The sequence below is a fragment of the Marmota marmota genome, unplaced genomic scaffold, assembly GCF_001458135.2.
Source record: "Marmota marmota marmota unplaced genomic scaffold, marMar, whole genome shotgun sequence".
NCBI classification, from domain to species: Eukaryota; Metazoa; Chordata; class Mammalia; order Rodentia; family Sciuridae; genus Marmota; species Marmota marmota.
Genome location: NW_026000136.1, coordinates 7,373,233 through 7,390,903, shown reverse-complemented (window position 1 = coordinate 7,390,903; position 17,671 = coordinate 7,373,233). Strand labels below are relative to the sequence as shown.

General features: G+C 36.9%; 1 pseudogene; it reads right to left on the bottom strand.

The window, feature by feature from the left end:
* Nucleotides 1–14,515: 14,515 nt before the first annotated feature.
* On the bottom strand, nt 14,516–15,611 carry LOC107155907 (annotated as a pseudogene).
* Between the last annotated feature and the right edge of the window lie 2,060 nt (nt 15,612–17,671).

Genomic DNA, 17,671 nt, shown 5'->3' with positions numbered 1-17,671 from the left:
TGAAGAATGTTATTTGTCTTTTATTTGAAATGCATTGATTTTGTATATTCCTATTAGTAGAGTAGTCACTTTAACAATATTAATTCTATCTATCCATGAACCTGGAATGTCTTTCCAGTTTCTTGTGCCTTCTTCAACTTTTTCATCAGTGTTCTATAGTTTTCACTGTAGAGGTTTTCACATTCTTGTTTAGATTTTTCCTAGGTATTTTACTCTTTTGAAGCTTTTGTGAATGGAATTGTTTTTCTGATTACTTTCACAATGGATTCACTATTGGCATATGGGAAGGCTATTGATTTTTGTATGTTGATTTTCCAATCCACTACTTTGCTGAATTTATTATCTAAAGCAGTTTTTTGGTGAAGGGGTTTTTTTTTAATCTTCTAAGTACAGGATCATATAGTCTGCAAATAATGATAATTTGACTTCTTTTCTATTTGCATCCCTTTTATTTCTTTCTCTTGCCTAATTACTTTGGTTAGAATTTCTAGTACTATATTGAATAGGAGTGGCAAGATTGGACATTTTTGTCATGTTTCAGGTTTTAAAGGAAATAATTTCAGTTTTTCACCATTCTATACTACGATATTGGCTTTGGGTTTGTCATATATAGCCTTTATGATATTGAGATAGATTCCTTCTACTCCTTGTTTCTTCATTGTTTGTATCATAAATGGGTGCTGAATTTTGCCAAAGGTTTTCTCTGCATCTATTAGGTAACTAATTCATTTTGGTCCTTAATTCTACTTACATAATGAATTACAGTTATTGACTTGTGTAGGTTAAAACATCCTTGCCATCTCTGAGATTAAACCAACTGAGTCATGATGTACAATCTTCTTAATATGCTGTTGGATATGATTTGTTAATATTTTATTAAGGAGTTTTGCATGTAAGTTCATCCAGGATATTGGTCTACAGTTACCATTTCTTTATTTGTTCTTCTCTGCTTTGGGTATGAATAAATTTGTAAATGTTTCCTCCCTTTCTATTTTATGAAATTGAGAAGGATTGAAATTAGCTTTTCTTTAAAGGTCTGGTATAATTCAACTAAGAATATATCTGGCACTGGGTTTTTCTTTGTTGGAAGACTTGTTATTATGGCTTCTATCTCATTGCCAGTTGTTGGTCTGTTTAGGTTTATTGTGTCTTCGTCATTCAACTCTGGCCAGTCATACATATTTAGAAAGGTTTTCCAACTTATTATAGCAGAAGTTTTCAAAATAGTGACTAATAAACCCTTGGATTTCTGGTATATCTGTGTGCTTCCTCCCCTTTTTTGTCTCAAATTTTACAATTAGGGTCTTTTTTCTTTTGATTAGTTTGATAGGGCCTACCAATTGTGTTTATCTTTTAAAAGAACCAACTCTTTATTTTGTTGATCCTTTGTATTTTTTATTCTCAATTTCATTGATTTTGTCTCTGATCTTAACTATTTCCTTTCTTTTCTTCTACTAGTTTTAGAGTTGGTTTGCTTTTATTCCAAGAGCCTTGAGGTGCATCATTATATTGTTTATTTGAGATATTTTTAATTTTCTTATGTAGGCACTTATAGCTACAAATTTTCCCCTTAGAACCACCTTCACAGTGTCCCAGACATTGTATCCCTATTCTCCCTTGATGCTGAGAATCTTTTAATTTCTCCTCGGATTTCTTCTATCATTCATTTTTCATTCAAAAGTGTATTGTTCAATCCCCATGTGTTTGCATGTTTTCTTCAGGGCTTTTTGTGTTCAATTCTAAATTAATTATGATCTGATAAGATGCAAGGAATTATATTCTGTATGTGCCAAACATTGCTTTGTGGCCTAAAATATGTTCCATTTTAGAGAAGGTTCCATAAGCCCCTGAGAAGAAAGTGTATTCAACTGTTGTTGGATGAAATATTTTCTAGATGTCTGATAATTTAATTTGATTTATATTTTTTTCAGATCCAAACTGTATCATTAAGTTTATGTCTGGATGACCTATCTATTGGTGAGACAGGTGTGTTGAAGCTACCAAATATTGTTGTGCTGGTTTTTATCTGAGCTTTAATTTGGTATTCCCTCTTTCATGTAATTAGGTACACCCATAGTTTGGAGCATAAATATTTACTATCATATCTTCTTATTGGATTGTTCACTTTACCAGTATGAAGTGACCTGTTTTAACTTTTCTGATTAATTGTGGCCTGAGGTTTCCTTTGTAAGATATAAAAATATCTGTTGCTGCTTGTTTGGGGCTCCATTCACATGGTATATCAATTTCCATTCTTTCACTTTCAGCTTGTGGCTCTCTTTGCCTGCAATGTGAGTCTCTTGCAAACAACATATAGTTGGGTCTTGTTTTAAAATCCATTGTGCCAACCTTCTTTTTATTTAGAAAATAGAGACTGTTCACATTTAATATTACTATAGAGAAATGAGAATTAATTCTTGTCATTTTGTTTAATTTTAATATTTAATTGGGTCCTATTTCTCATTTGCTTAGCTACTCTTCAGATGATATCTGTTCATTTGTGAGCTCTGAGATTTGTTTTCATTTCTTTTGTGTGCAGTATTTCTTTAATGCAGTGCTGGTTTGGTTGGTTGTCATGATTCTTTCAGTTTCTGCTTCTCTTGAAAGGTTTTTATTTTCTCTTATATTTTGAATGATAGCTATGTTGGATATAGCAATCTTGTTGATGGTTATTTTGTTTTGTGACTTGGATCACATCATTTCAAGCTCTCCTGGATTTAGACTTTGTGTTGAGAAATCAGAAGTTATTCTGATTGTCTTGCATCTAAATGTCACCTGATGCTTTCCTTTTGAGGCTTTTAAAACTCTATCCTTGCTCTGTATGTTAGACATCTTAATTATAATTTGTCATGTATAGGTTCTTTTTAACCTTGTTTATTTTGGGTTCTGAATGCATCCTGTGTCTGAATGTCTATCTCATTTTCAAGAGAATTTCTGATATTATTTGTCTGAAGATGTTATCCATTCCATTAGCCTGCATCCTCTCATAACCCTCCTCAATTCCAGTGATTCTTAAATTTGGTCCTTTAATGTTGTCCCAGAGTTATTTTGTGTTCTAATCAATTTGACTTCTTTTCATTTCTTTAATACTGTCTAAATATTCAAAGCTGGCCACATTGCCCTCCAGCTCTGAGATTCTGTCCCTGCATGGTCTATTCTATTTTTTTTCTATTATCTAGAAAATAATAGAATAATATTTTTTTATTATTTAGAAAATGTTCAATTTCCAATTGAACATTTTTTTTATTTGTTGTGTCTTTCAGTTCCAATATTTCTGTTTGTTTCTTTTTTCAATATTTCTATCTCCTTATTGAATTTCTTATTAATATCTTGTGCTGCCATATTATTCATTTGGTTGTTTTTTTTAATCTGTTCTCTTAGAATTTATTGATCATTTTTTGTGATATTCTTTTGAATTCTTATCTGATATTTCATCCATTTCAATGTCTTTGGAGTCAGTTGTTAAATTATGAATTATGAATATTGTATTACTTTTATTTTTCATAGTTCTTATATTCTTGTATTGTTTTTATGCATCTGTTGGGATGAATTTCTCTTCTATTTTTATATGTAGGACCTTCTTTTATATGTAGGCTTCTCTTACCAAAATACCCTACAGTGATCTATATTGAGAAACTCTCATAGACATGCTATCTATAGTCTTTTTTGTAATTTTGTCTGTATTTGCTGAAAGAATGGATGTCCAGGAGTGGGCCCTGGGATACCAATCTTAGCTAAGCCATTCTTAGTTGGGTCCTGATCATCAGTTTGGTTTTTTTTTCTCTTTTATTCTTTGCATTTAAGTACAGCTGGAGTTTGAAAATAATTAATTTATGTGTGAAGTAAAGTGTACTCTCCTTAGGCAGAGTTTATGTCAACAGAAGAGGCTTACCCTGTGAATTTGGAGCATCCCCATAGCTTTTCAGTACCTCACAGAAAAGGGGAAAACAAAAAACAGCAACAATTCATGCAAACAATATATAGCATTAAAATAAATACCTGGTGCCTACTATGACTCTACAACACTAATTTTCACAAAATCAGGAATGATGGGGTCAACAATTTTCAACAACAAAAACAATAAATGTGAATTAAATCTGGCATACCGAATTAATACTTCAAGTATCAACTATGCCATCCACAGCAGTAATAATTATAACAACATGAATGGTGGAGGCAGGACTATATAAACCAAATAGTTCTAAAAGATGGTAAAAGCACAGTTATTATGAAGATAAGAAGGTAGAAAGCAGTTAAGAATGTTCAAAATGTGGACAGAGCATGAAAAAGAGATGTAGCATGTGATGGAGGGGAAAATAGGAAAAATAAAGGGAGAGAGGAAGAGAGAACAAAAGAAGTTATTAGCTAGCAGGAGAAGAAAGGAAAGAAAGAGAAACAAGCTAAAATAAAATTAAAATACACAAACACAAAACCCTAACACTCAAAAGACAAGGTGAGAAAAAATAACTATACTTTTAAAATCATTTAAAATATTAAAACTAAGGGAGGGAAAGAAACAAATGTGTATGTATTTTGTGTTCACAAACCAATCATGTACAGCAAGAACACTTAAAAGGTTGTGAGGGAAAGATTCCTGGTGAAAAATGAAAAAATCTTCTCCACTGAGGTGTTCAAAATAGTCAAAAAGAATGGATGGTCACTGCCTATGCACAACTGTCTTTCTTTTCATTTATTCTTGGGAAGTATATAGAGTAAGAGAGGAAAGAGCAAGGGTTGGGGTTGTTAACCCTTTCCTCCTTTTGTGTAGCTTATCAAGCTCTCAGTTGAAGTGGCCCAAAATTGAAGCTGGTTGAAATAATCTTCCTTTCCCACTAGTACAAGGTAGAACAGAATGGAACGCACTTCAGATTGGAGTTTCTTCTGCATGGACTAAATAAATGCACTCCCAGCATTGGAGTTGCTGCAGAGTTGGAATTGCTGCAGAGTTCTATGAGCAGTTCTTTCTGGGAGCTGAGGCTTAGGTCTACTCAGGTCTCAGGGTATTTGTTGGGTATTATGTACTCTAAAGAGAATAGATCAACACATTCCTAGGGCCCAACAGATGCCAATCTCTGTTGGGAAATGGATCTCAGGAACTTCCTGGGGATTCTACTCACAGGGGAGGGCAGCCAGTCCTCCACACACTTTGCTGCCCATTAACACAGACTGCCCAGGCTTAGGTCCTGAATGTATTCTCAACAATCTGTTGATTCCTGACCCTCTTTAGTTGGACATGTGAGCTATTAGGCTCAAAGGGAAAATAAGTTGGACCCTATTTTTTTATGATTTGATTCCTCCTGAGTAAAATCTTATTTGTGCCTATTTCACTCATGTTCTGCTAGGTACACACCTTAGGCTACACATTACATGCTTGTTTGAGCAGTATAGTGATGTTTGATATGATTTCCTAAACTCTTGCAGCACCAAGCTGCATGGTGGCCTACTCAATGTGATTTCTGCCTTGTTTCAGTCAGCCTTTCCATTGCTATGACCAAAAGACCAAATGAGAATCAAGTACAGGAAAAAAAAGTTTATTTGGGGGCTTGCTATTTCAGAAGTTCAGTTCATGGTCAGCCAACTCCATAGCTCTGGCCTAAGATAAGGCAGAACATCATGGTAGATGGACAATGCCTATAGTTATTGTCCAGTTAATTCATGTCAGTGTATTAATGCACTGATTAGGTTAAAACTCTCAGAAACCAATCATTTTACCTCTAATATTTCTTGCATTGCCTTACATATGAATTTTTGAGGGATGCCTCATATCTAAACCATAACATTCCACATCTTGTCCCCAAAGTACATACCCATTCTATAATTCAAAATACATTTAGTCCATAGCCTTAAACATTTCAGCATTACCCAAAAGTCCAAGTCCAAAATCTCCTCTGGAACCCAAGGCAAACTTTCAGCATGAGCCTCTATAAAAATCAAGAACAAGTTACATACATCCAATACATAATGGCATTGAGGAAACATTTCCATTCCAAAAGGGAGAAACCTAGGGGCAAAGAAAAAAGGGATGGGACTAAAAGAAAATCAAACCTAGTATATGAACAAGTTCTCTAGATCCAAGTTCTCTAGCATCTAGGAAATATGGCATTGAGATGTTCTCTCCAAAGGGTTTGTGTAGCTCCACCCCTATGATATTGTTTTACAACACACATGGCCTCTCTCTTGGCTCATCTCTGCTCAATTCTTACAACTTTTCCTGGAAGACATCCCATCCTACTGGCATCTCTTAATCTTGGGAATCTCCATTGTAGCCTTGGCTTTCTTCTCACTTTTTCATGCAACATCCTTTCAGGAGCAGCCTGAAGTGACGTCAACCCTGCTGCACTTTCCCTGGCCTTCCAGACCTTCCTTTGAAATCTTGGTGGAATTTTCCATGGCCACCTAAGTCTAGCATCCTACAATCCTGAAGAACCAGCACCATGTGATTGATGCTGAGCTCTGCTGCCATCTTGAACAGTAGCCAATCCTCCTGGGACTACAGCTGTAGCAGCCTCTGAGTGCCTGTGGAGCTAAGCATAGTAAAACAACTTCCTAGGACCACAGTGCAAGCCAAGTGCCCCCATGGTCAAATCTCAAAGAAATGTTTACTTTACACCCTTGAACCTGAGATGGGTATGGTCTTGCCAATTCTTGTGATGAAGTCAAGCAATCATTCCTATTGCCTCTGGTTAAAGTAGTTAGCAGTTTTAGTGGCTGAAAATTCTTTAACTACCACACTTACTTCCTTAGCCACAGTTTTGCTTGAATTTTACTGGTCCATCTTCAAGTTCTTTCAAATCTTTCTGCTCTGCTTTCTGCTCCAGATTATCACAGTAAACTTGATCAAAGGCTTCCAGTAATACCCCTGCTTTGGCTAAATACTGGACTGCTTTGAAATTTCTTCCATTGGATTAATCAGTCCATTGCATTTACATTTAGCTTCACAGAAAATCTTGGGACATGGGAAAAATATAAACAACTTCTTTGCCAGAACATAGCATGAATGGCTTCTAGTCCAATTTTCAATAGTCTTTCTCTTCTGAATGCACATTAGCTAAATCTTAGCAGTCCACAATCCTATCTGCAGTGTAGACTTCTGAGGTTCCACCAGAACCATCCATTAAGCTCTGCTTACAACATTCTTAAGCATTTCCAGCTGGCACTTCTACCACCTTTTAAAAGTCTCTTCAATATCTTCAACATAAATTAACTCCAAAGGCTTTTCTTTTTTAACATGCCATGTAGCCTACAAAAGACCAGCCATATTGTTTTTAATATTGGTTAACAATATCACCTAATAAAAACAGCATCATGATTGTTTGAACTAAATTTTAAGTTGCATGCTAAAAACTTAACCTCCCAAATTGGGCTATAACATCTTGGTAAAAAATGTAAGAAAAAATTATTTGATAAAGATGATGAGTTTTCACACCTGAAAATAATGTTTTTATTCCAGTCTATCTTGATCAACTGCTGGCAGAAACACATTGCAGATATAATCTCAAGACTTTGTGGTGTGTACTTGTCACTACATACATAACTTACTACAGACACAGAGTTACAGAAATTTTGAACATTATTTGTATACAATTAAATAGACCACATTGGAAGAAGGCAAGAAGAACATAGGTCTCTGAAGTGCCAAAAAGTAAACTTAAGCCTGTTATGGAAGCATTGAAACATCAGCAAAATACTTTCAGATGGATACAGTCACAATAGATCCTGCTTCCAAGAATTCTAGAGAAAATATGAGTTTCTGGGTAAGAATCTGATAGAAAAGGGCCCAGGCCTGGGAAGATTTGCAATGAGAGAAAATCATCATCTTCTTATGTCTTCCTCCTCTTCCTCTGTGATGCTTACTTGCTTAGGATGTCCATTTTCCCAGAATACCTTACTCCATCACTCCATCAGAACCTGCTCTGAGACTGCAGTCCTTATATCTATAATGAGATGATGTCATGCCCTAAACCTCAGAGTATGTATTATATGAAACTTTCTGTCTATACTGTGTTTTTCTTCCCATTTCTTGGTTCTTTCTACATGACAGTAGTACCAATTTTTTGACATAATTATAAAAGCATGTGATATATCTTTTTAAATTATTTTTAGTTGTAGATGGGTACAATATCTTTATTTTTATTTATTGGTTTTTATGTGGAGCCAAGGATCGAACCCAGTGCCTCATGCATGTGAGGCAAGAGCTCTACCACTGATCTTCAACCCAAGCCCAATGGAATATATATTGTTCTAATTCAATCTCCAGTAACTCTCCTTCCTCTTTCCTCCCCCCAACTCCATTCCCTCTATTGATTTCTCTGCAATTTACCCTTAGTTTTTTTTTATTAATTTCTTGTGGATGTACAAAATGGTGAGATTTACTGTGATGTATTCATATATGTACATAGAAATGTTATGACAGATTCACTCAACTGTCTTCCCTGTTTGCAACCCCCTTTCTTCCCTTTATTCCCCTTTGTGTAATCCACTGAACTTTTATTCTTTCCCCCACTCCTTATTGTGGGTTAGCTTCCACATATCAGAAAATATTTGATCTTTGGTTTGGGGGACCTGGCCTACTTCACTTAGCATGATAGACTCAAGATTCATCCATTTTCTAGCAAAAGTCATAAGGTAATTTTCATTTGTGGCTAATATATACCACATTTTCTTTAACCATTTATTTGTTGAAGGGCACCTAGTTTGGCTCCATAACTTAGCTATTGTGAATTTTGCTGTCATAAATGTTGATGTGGCTGTATCACTGTAGTATGTTGATTTTAAATCCTTTGGATATATATTGAGTGGGATGTCTGGATCAAATGGTGGTTCCATCCCTAGTTTTTAAAGGAATCTCCACATTGCTTTCCAGAGTGGTTGCATCAATTTGCAGTCCAATCAGCAATATATGAGTGACCCATTTTCTCCACATTCTCATCAACATATATTGATGCTTGTATTCTTTATAATTGTCATTCTGACTGGAGTGTGATTAAATCTCAGTGTAGTTTTACTTTCCATTTTTCTAATTGCTAGGATGTTGAATATTTTTCATATATTTGTTGGTGGTTCGTATTTCTTCTTTTGAAAACTATCTATTTAGTCCCTTTGCCCCTTTTTTGGTAGGGTTGTGTGCTTTGTTTCATTTTGGGTTCTGTTTGTTTGTTTGTTGTTAACTTTTTTGAGTTATTTGTATATATTTGTTATTAATGCCCTATCTGAGGAGCAGGGGGCAAAGATTTTCTCCCAATTCTGTAGGCTCTCACTTCATGCTATTATTTCCTCCACTTTTTAATTTTAGGTCATCCCATTTATTAATTTTTTATTTAACTTCTTGCACTTTAAGAGTCTTGTTAAGAGAGTCAGTTCCTGAGCCAATATGGTGGTGTCGGGGGGCTACATTTTCTCCTAGCAGATGCAGGATTTCTGGTCTAATTCCTACGTCTTTGATGCACTTTTTGTGTAGGATAAGACATAGGTGTTAAATTTCATTCTACTATATATGAATTTCCAATTTCCCAGCACTATTTGTTTAATAGGCTATCTATTCTCCAACATACATTTTTGGCACCTTTGTCAAGTATGAGATAACTGTATTTATGTAGGTCTGTCTCTGTGTCTTCTATTCATTGGTCTTCATGCCTGTTTTGGTGCCAATATGATGCTTTTTTGTTACTATAGTTCTGTAGTACAGTTTAAGGTCTGATATTGTGATGGCTCCTGTTTTGCTCTTCTCACCAAGAATACTTTGTCTATTCTGGACCTTTTATTTTTTCAAGTGAATTTTATGATACCTTTTCTATTTCTATAAATAATGTCATTGTAATTTTGATGGTAGCTGTATTGAACCTGTATATCACTTTGGAAGTATGACCATTTATACAATATTAATTCTGCCTATCCAAGAACATGGGAGATCTTTCCATCTTCTAAGGTCTTCTTCAATTTCTTTAGTGTTCTATAGTTTTCATTGTAAAGATCTTTCACCTCCTTTGTTACATTGATTCCCAAGGGTTTTTTCTTTTTTCTTTTAGGCTATTGTGAATGAAATAGCTGTTCTTAATTTCTTTTTCAGCATATTCATCATTGGAGTATAGAAAAGTGATTGGTTTATGGGTGTTACTTTTATATGCTACTTTGATGAATTAATTTAAGAGTTCTAGAAGACTTCTGGTAAATTATTTTAGGTCTTCTAAATACAGAATCATTCAGTTGGCAAACAGAGATACTTTGAGCTCTTTCTTTCCTTTTTGTATCCCCTTAATTTCTTTCTCTTGCCTAATTGCTCTGGCAAGAGTTTCAAGGACTGTGTTAAATAGGAGTGGTGAGAGTGGGCATCCCTGTCTTGTTCCTGTTTTTAGAGAGAATACTTTAAGTTGTTTCTCCATTTAGAATAATGTTTGCCTTGTGTTTGTTGTATATAGCCTTTAAAATGTTGAGGTATATTTTGTCCATCCCTATTTTTCTAGTGTTTTAAACATGGTATATTTTGTCAAATGATTTTTTTTATATCTATTGAGATAATCATGTGATTCTTGTCTTTAAGTCTATTTATGTGGTGAATTACATTGATTGATTCCATATGTTGAACCAACCTTGCATTCCTGGGATTAAATCTACTTGCTCGTGGTGCACTATCTTTTTAATGTGTTTTTATGCAATTTTCCAGTATTTTCCTAATTTTTGCATCTATGTTCATCAAGGATAACAGCCACATATTTAGTTTAGTTTTAGCCCCTATGACACCACTTCTCAGTGCCAATTTCTTTTTTAACCAACTTGTTTATCACTGTGACCAAAAGATTTGACAAAAACAATGCAAGGGGAGCTCACCCCTTTAGAGGTTCAGTTCTTAGTCAACCAACTCCATAACTCTCCATAACTCAAGATTAGTCAGAACGTCATGGCAGAAAGGCATGTTGGAGGAAAACAACTTAGGACATGGAAACCAGGAAGCAGAGAGAGCTTGCTTGCCCCTAGTGACTCCTCCAACGACTCCCTACCTGCCTACAGTGATAGCCCAGTTAATCTATATCAGTGAATTAATGCACAGAATCATTTAAAGCATTCATAAACCAATCATTTCACATCTAAATTTTCTTGCATTTTCTTACACATGAAATTTTGGGGGCTACAGTTCATATATAAACCATAACACACCTCAGATCTGCATTTGCCAGCTGAGAAATTTATGGAACACTTATCAAACACCAGTTTGCTGTTCAATCTCTGAATCAACTAAGTTCAGGCTACTCTCCTGATCTACAGAATTTTCCATACCAGATATTTCCATCATGTTTCTATGCATTTTCCCACTTCTCTGTGGTGAACCAGCACTGCTACTACTGCTATGGCTGCAACCAGCGTGGCCCAAATACTCTTTCCTGTTCCTTGTTTATAGCACCCAAATTTCCAAGTCTCTAAGACACTCTTTTGACTGTTGAATACTGAATTTTAGTGAAATCCCTCTTTCGCCCACCTTGCTGAGGAGCAGTACTCTGCTTCTCATATCCCAAGACATGGAGAAATTAGAAATGCAGTTTTTCTCTAATGCATCATCTTGAATTGATACTCTTTTATGACTACTTAATTGTGGTCTAATTTATTCTTCAGTTTTTTTTACAAGGCTAATTTCCTCTTTAAAACTGGAAAAACATATTGGTAGTAAAGTACTTTTTATTATCATTTATTTCTAATGTTTTAATTAGTGCATTGTATTCATTCATAATAGTGAGGTTCGTTCATTTTTACATAATCACACATGCATAGAACATAATTTGTTCCATTTCAGTCCCCAATACTTCTTTCTTCTTTTTCCCATTTTCTCACCTTCTTCCCCTGCATGAGACAGTTTTTACTTTAAGTTATTTTAGTTCCAATAAGACACATTTTTCACCTTTTAAAACTTAACACCAAAAATCAAGTAACAGTCTGTTGGTATCCCAAAAATGTCTGGAATAATAACCCAAACATTAATCATCCTTATATTGTAATTTATTTTAAAAAATCAAAGGCTGCAATACTGTTAATAATGGATATTCATAGGCCTTTTCATTTTTCCAGCCATTGTAACAAAAATACTATAAAGTGGAAAATGTAAGGATAAGGTCAAGGGAATTATACCAGTTTTTAACAATCTCATTCCCTCTTTGGCTCAGGTTGGAAGACACATAAAAGAAGAAGGTTTATTGTAAACTGGGACTATTGGTGTGGTTCTTACACTAATCTGGGAAAATTACCCATGCTGACATCATCTTCTAAGCCAGGACTGCTCTTTGGATTGTCTTTATAAGATATTTGTGATTGTGAGAATAACCACTTGCCAAACCTGTCTTGATAAGTCTTTTCTTTTGTTGTCCTCATTGAAGGGTAAAAATTTGTTTTTTGAGGAACTTCATATTGCACATTTTCAGGAAGAAAGCAAAAATGTTATCCTCCCCTCATCCTAGAAATAAAGGCATGATTGGGTTATTTGGGTTTGTTTGTTTGTTTTGTTTTATTTTGTTTTGGTGCTTAGCTTTTTGAGTTCTTTATATACCCTAGAGATTAGTGCTCTATCTGATGTGTGAGGGGTAAAAATTTGCTCCCAGGATGTAGGCTCTCTGTTTGCCTCACAGATTGTTTCTTTTGATGACAAGAAACTTTATAGTTTGATTCCATCCCATTTATTGATTCTTGGATTTAATTCTTGCATTATAGGAGTCTTATTAAGGAAGTCATCCCACATGATGAAGATTAAGGCCTACTTTTTCTTCATTTAGATGCAGAGTCTCTGGTTTAATTCCTAGGTCCTTGATCCATTTTGAGTTAAGTTTTGTGCATGGTAGAGGTAGGGGTTTAATTTCATTTTGTTGCATATTGATTTCCAATTTTCCCAGCACCATTTGTTGAAGATGCTATCTTTTCTCCAGTGCATGTTTTTGGCACCTTTGTCTAAAATAAGATAATTGTAATTTTGTGGGTTAGTCTCTGTGTCCTCTATTCTGTACCATTGGTCTACCAGTCTTTTTTGGTGCCAGTACCATGCTGTTTTTGTTACTATTGCTCTGTAGTATAGTTTAAGGTCTGGTATAGCAAGGCCACCTGCTTTACTCTTCCTGTTATCATCTCACTCCAGTCAGAATGGCATCTGTTATGAATACAAACAACAATAAGTGTTGGCAAGAACGTGGGAAACAAGGTACGTTCATACATTTCTGGTGGGACTGAAAATTGATGCAGCCAATATGGAAAGCAGTTTGGAAATCTGGGAATGGAATCACCCTTTGACCCAGCTATCCCTCTCCTCAGACTATACCCAAAGGACTTTAAAACAGCATACTACAGGGACACAGCCACATCAATGTTTATAGCAGCACGATTCACAATAACTAAACTGTGGAGCCAACCTTAGTGCCCTTCAGTGGATGAGTGGATTAAAAAAAAGTGGCATATACACACAATGGAATTTTACTCGGCAATAAAAGAGAATAAAATCATGGCATTTGCAGGTAAATGGATGGCAATGGAGAAGCTAATGCTAATTGAAGTTAGCCAATCCCAAAATAACAAATGCTGAAAGTTTTCTCTAATATAAGGAGGCTGACTCATAGTGGGGTAGGAAGGGGGGAATATGGGAGGAATAGATGAATTCTAGATAGGGCAGAGGGGTTAGAGGGAAAGGGAGGGGCAGGGGATTAGCAAGGACGGTGGAATGTGATGGACATCATTATCCAAAATATATGTATGAGGACATGAATTGGTGTCAATATACTTTATATACAACCAGAGATATGAAAAATTGTGATATATGTGTTTAATAAGAATTGTAGTGCAAAAAAATAAAGTACATGTATGAAGACATGAATTGGCATGAACATACTTTATATACAAAGGTATGAAAAATTGTGCTCTATATGTATAATAAAAATTGTATTGCATTCTGCTGTTGTGTATTTAAAAAAATAAAATCAATTAAAAATAAAGGTATGAAATTTCCTTTTTTATTTTTTAATACTTATTATTTTTAATTGTAGTTGAACACAATAGCTTTATTTTACTTGCTTATTTTTTTAATGTGGTGCTAAGGATCAAACCCAGGGCCTGCATGAGTGCTAGGTGAGAGTTCTACCACTGGGCCACAACCCCAGCCAGAAATTTCCTTTTAAATAATGACACTTAGAAGTTTACCAGCAGCATCCAAAATGAACAAAAAAAAGCAGGGAACAAGTGCTTTTACTATATATTTTAGATTTCTTTGGTTAGGGTTCTCCCTATGTGGTGTTCATATTTCTTCTCTCAATTTATATTACCAAAGGAGAGAGAGAGAGAGAGAGAGAGAGAACAGACAGACACAGGAAAAATATGTATATAAACTTAGTGGTTGCTGAAACTGAGGAGGTTACTCTCTAGTATTCTGTGCAGGCATTTCCAGAATTGCAGCTTGCTGGAAATGCTGAGAAAATATTCTGACATTTTCATTTTGCAATTGTTTCTTGAAGAATTACAGTATATATTGTGATGTCCAAATCTTGATTACTCTTTTATTGCTTAGATGTTTCTTTGGTGTTGGTAAAGTTGTGGGTGTGCCTTTTGTTTTACTTTTGAATGGTCATTAATTCTTTAGGTCACCCTGCTGGTAGTAAAGGTGCCTGGGGAGCTGCATGTCAGTCAACACTACTCTGCTCAGTGGCCAGAATAAGGCTCTTATTTGGTGTCTCACTTGCCTTGGTCTCTTTCCCATCCTGTGAAGGAGCATTTGGAGGGCAACGCCTATAGTTATAGGGACACCGGTATCCACAGCGAGCAGGTAGTTGGTTTGGAGCATTGGATGCTTGTTGGTTTTCATCTTCGTCCTCTCCAACAGCTGGCACAAGTGGTGGGCAAGAAGGTCCCCTAAGGTACCTTGGGCGAAAACTTGGATTTCTATGAGCTGGTCCCTGAAGCTGTGTTCCCTAGAGGACTCCATTCTTCATCCCTCCAATCTCACCAGTCTGCATTCTTTGGGGATGAAGAAAGATCCACAAGCGACAGTCAAAATTCTGTCCCATGTGGTAAGTTGGGAACCACCGGGGCCTCCAGTACTGATGGTGGTACTGGGGGCACCGCAGCTGACTCCTGGCCACAGAGAACTGCGCATCCTGGCAAGAGGGTCAAATCCTTCAGTGCTGCTTCTTACTTCCTCTTCCTCCCCAGCATAATTATGGGTAGATCCAAGGCGTTGGCCATAGTAGCCATATCTGTAAAGGTGCAGATAAGTAGCACAACAACTCCCTTCCATGGGCCAGTCACATTGGATGCTTCGGAGCCCATTTCTCCTTCAACCACATCAAACACTACAGTTTCTCTATCTCCTACACTATGCAAGTATTTCTGTGGGTTATTCTTCTTGATTGCAGTCTGATGGACAAATACATCTTTTTTGGTGTCATTTTGATTTATAAATCTATATCCATTTGTGACATTGAACCATTTGACAGTACCAAGGACTTTTCTGGAAAGAATGTTTTTTCAGTGTCTACAAGGCCAGTAGTGGCTGAAGACGTGGGGGTAGAAGAGGTGGGGGCCGCAGTGCTGATGACGGCAGGGACTGAGTCCCCATAGGGATTTCCTGCAAAGATGGCTGAAGGCCCAGGAGTCATGGCGTGGAGCATGCTACTATCCACCAGGCTCTTTTATTATTATTATTATTTTAGTTGTTGTTGGACACAATACCTTTATTTTATTTATTTATTATTTTTATGTGGTGCTTGGAATTGAACCCAAGGCCTAGCACATGCCAGGCTAGTGCTGTACCACTGAGCCACCCAGCCCTAATCATTTTTATTCTTAATTTAAAAAATAAGGCTAAAGGCTCCTGATGAAACAACTTGTTGGCTCCTCCGTGAACCTGCGGAGGTTAATACCAACCGAGCCTTCATAGGCAGTGGCCACAGGATTGAGACGGGGCTTGGGAGAGCCGGTCAGGACCCACCCGTTCCATCAGACACCCGGCAAAGGGAATGAACTGTCGCCATTCGCATGGGATATCACCATGGCAGAGAACTGACGTCACCAGAATGCTGTGGAGGAGATAACTTCATTGAAACCGGTGGTGGCAGGTGTGTAACCCCCTAGCCCTTCCTCTCCACACAGCAGGGAAACCTCAAGGGCCCCTCCCAGCTCTCCCATGAGCACAACAGTCAGACCGAGGGAGTCAGGAGTGGCGCGGAACCCGCAGCACAGGACCCCCAGCGCAGGACGCCCGGCTACCGCTCCCACCAGCAATGACAACTGAGGTCTCTTGCACCAGCTCCCAGGGGTGTGGCTACCGGAGGTTCTCAGCCCCATGCTCCACAACCTTAGGGTCTGAGGGAATGGCAAGCAGGGAGACTGTGCACAGTTGTTCAAGAAAATAGGGCTCCCGTGAGCAGCAGACCTGGCGTGTAGCCAGTATTGTGGTGAGCATCACCGGTGAGTGTGACACGGGGCCTGGCTGGAGGAAAAGTGGGGAAGTGACTAGACACAAGAAAAGGCCCTAGGCACTCAGGATTGCAGACCCACCCAGTCTGGGAGGAGGAGCTGCTTCACGGTGATTGGTTCCTGCGTATTGAGAGGAGAAGCTTGGCCTGGTGGGCACAGTTCCACCTACTGGAAGAGAAGTTAATCAAACTCTAAGACTGCATTTTTTAAATTTTTATTATTATTATTATTTGGTTTTTTTTATTTTATTTTTTTAATTGTTTTTTAAATTTTTTCTTTTTTATTTTCTATTTTTTTCTTTTGTCTTTTCATTTCTTTTCAATTTCCTTTTCCCCTTTCCTTGAATTCTACCTGTTTACTCTCATTTTCTTTAGTGACTTCTTCCCTCCCCTTCTAATACATTTCCTCCCAAGCATCATGACACTGTTTATGTGTAATTTACTAAATATGTATAGGTAAATGTTCCGAGGCATTATATAGTGCTACCAAGTCCCTAGCTACCCCCAAATACTCCAGACCACTCTCCTGTTAATATCCCTCGTTAGTAGAGAAACCTTCCAAGGTTGCCAAGAGATACCAACCTCAATACCATCACATCATTCGACCTAAATATAAGTCCCAAGACCATACTGCAGACCGCTATATGCCATCAGAATCCATACACAGTTTAGGAAACGAATGAATCTGCATTAAGGAGCAACAAAACTCATCATCTCTAGTCATAGTCTCCCATCACAAAAGAGAGACCCCAGAGACACACAAAACCAAATAAATTTATAGGAGTAAACAGTAACTCAGCAGTCAAACAGAACAAGAAGTAACATGAGCAGCATGAAAAAGCAAGGAAGAAAAGGAGTACAAACAATGCAGGACAGCCTAAATATACAGGAGGACCTAGAGGCATCAGAAAAATGGTCAAATAAAGAACTCAAGGAATACCTTAGACAGATGGAATGGAATCTTAAAGAGGACATGAGACAGCAAATTCAAACAATGAAAGAACACATTGAAAATGAATTACATATACAGATAAAAGAAGCAAATAAGCATCTTTATCAGGAGATAGAGATTATTAAAAAAATAAAATAATAATCCTAGAAATGAAGGAAACTATTAACCAAATTAAAAACTCAAATGAGAGTATCACTAACAGAGTGGAGCAAGTAGAAGCTAGAGGGGGCGAGAAGATGGCCGCTGCGTACGGGGGTTGCTGAAGTGCTGAGCGTGGTGCTCAAAGCAG